Here is a 2,046-nt window from a genome sequence, read left to right as displayed (position 1 = left end):
CTCCCTCTCCACTCCTCCTCGCTATCTACACCCGATCCGAAATGAATTGTACGCTTTTGGGTTGCGAAACAGTTGCTTTTGAATCGCTGCTATACGCGCTCTAGGTGCATCAAGATTGCCAGGGTTCGCTCACATATTTTACCAAGGGATTGTATGAGTTCGCTCCACTTTGCCATAGGCTCGCTCGTGCACAAGACGTTCGCTCAGGTTCGCTCGGATATAACGCCATAGAGTCGTCAGTATTCGCCTCTGTTCGCCACGTGTTCGCTCTAGGTCGCTCGTGTGTGCGGGGAGCTCGTCAGCTGGCCACCGGAGTGCGATTGGACCGCCTATGTGCGCGAAAAGCTAACTTTTGAGTCGCTTACGTCTGTACGTTCGCGCGCATTCGTCGCTTTGCCCAACTCAGCACAACAGTGCGGTTTTACACGTTGATCGTCAGCTAGCGCAGTAGCCGCAGTCGTAGCGACTCGAACCAGTAAGTCAGAGTCTCGGGATCGAATCCTAGCAAAAGCGGAAAAAGAGACCACCGAGAGCCGGACCATCGGCGAACATTTTCGAGCAGCATGAGGAATGTTTGCTCTGGGTACGTCAGAACTCGCGAAACGACCCCTTTGCGATCTGTACCGAATTGAAAGCGAACAAGGAACAGTGAACGCTTTTTGTACGCTTTCTGAGACGCTTTCTGTATGCTCAAACGACTCATCGGCAACCCAAAAGCAAACAATTTATTTTAGATCGGGCAGCGCAGAGCGGGCGGCTGGCGTAGGTTTGTAAGTTTTGGCACCGCTGCCCCCTCCCCTCACTAGGCTGGCGGTTAGGAAGTGGAGGGGGGAAAGAGCGCAGCAGAGCAGCAGCGGCGTCGACTCCAGCAGCTTCTTAAGCTGTACGAAAAACTTAGGGGGTGCTTTGTGGCCTGATCTAGTGGACTGTCTATTTCTTAGCCATGTGGGCTAATTTTTCCTGACAGATTTTTTTTACTTATCTTTTTTCCTGATTTTTTCTTCTGATTTTTCCTGACTTTTTTTGGAAGGTATACACTGATTACTTTTCAAAGTCAAGTACCCCTCGAAGCCACCACACAAACTCTGCCGGCAGCGATAGCGAAGCCCACCCGAAGTATGGCAGTGACACCGCACACCACCACCACCGGCCGGGGGTGGTTGTTCCGCTCGCTTTTCCTGCGAATTGCAGTCGTGCCAACGAGGCGGGGGTGTCGTGGCCGCGCTTGTTATTCTGCCCCCAGAGCGCGGGGTGGGGGGCGGCCTGGAGGGCGGGGGGCCGAGATACCATCTATACCGCTCGGGCCGTAGCTTCAGGTCGGAGGCGATCCCGTCCGGGAAGTCGGGCAGCGCGGCTCGCTGGGTGACTTTCTTGTTTGCCCCGCGCACGGCAAGGGCCGCGAGGGGCAAGGCATGGCCCGGGCTGCGACCCCCCCCCCCGTCTTTGCATATCTGGATGTCTGCTCCAAAGGAGTAGGTGTCGTACAAGTACCTTTGAATTCAGATGTTGACTGCATTGTCCTCCTTATTGCTGGCTGTACCAAGAGACCGCAAGAGACTATCAGGGATGGGACAGGAACCTCCCCGCCCCGCAGCTGCCACCTGACGCACATCATCTGGGCGCCTCAGTATAGCGCAGAGACCCTGTTTTCTGTCACCCCAGATTTGCACAGAGAGCGCTCGAGGTACAAATTATTTTTCCCTGAAAAATATATGTACAATTTATTTTTGTAGTCGGCAGTTCGTGCGGAATGAACTATTGTGTCTCCATTCTTGCATATAGTGCCTACTTTCTTTTTTTCTGCGTTTTGCTACTTTAAGGGCATTTTTTCCCAGTGTCCCTTAAGGCATATGTTTATATACGGGGGGGACGGCCCCCAGGCCCTTAGGCCCCGGGCAGCTCCGTTCCCCCGCTGCCCGAGCCGCTGCCCCTCTCTCCCCCCTGTAATGCCTCCCTAATTAAAGCTTTTGGCGTAATGGGCGAAAGCGTAAGCAATAGCGACAACAAGGTGCCGCTGCCTTGCGTGCGTGGCCTGCGAGGGGCGGG

The 2,046-nt window shown here is 54.4% G+C and overlaps 1 protein-coding gene across 1 annotated transcript in view; it reads right to left on the bottom strand.

The window, feature by feature from the left end:
* The window catches only part of LOC113203210 (LIM domain only protein 3-like), a 16,224-nt gene that overhangs the window by 12,928 nt on the left and 1,250 nt on the right, over nucleotides 1-2,046 (bottom strand). The gene's annotated exons all lie outside the window — the stretch shown is intronic.

Source organism: Frankliniella occidentalis, unplaced genomic scaffold (genome assembly GCF_000697945.3).
Source record: "Frankliniella occidentalis isolate FOCC.00 unplaced genomic scaffold, Focc_3.1 Scaffold107, whole genome shotgun sequence".
In the NCBI taxonomy this organism is placed as follows: domain Eukaryota; kingdom Metazoa; phylum Arthropoda; class Insecta; order Thysanoptera; family Thripidae; genus Frankliniella; species Frankliniella occidentalis.
Note: the sequence above shows the minus strand (reverse complement) of the source record. Positions and strands in the feature narration are given on the sequence as shown.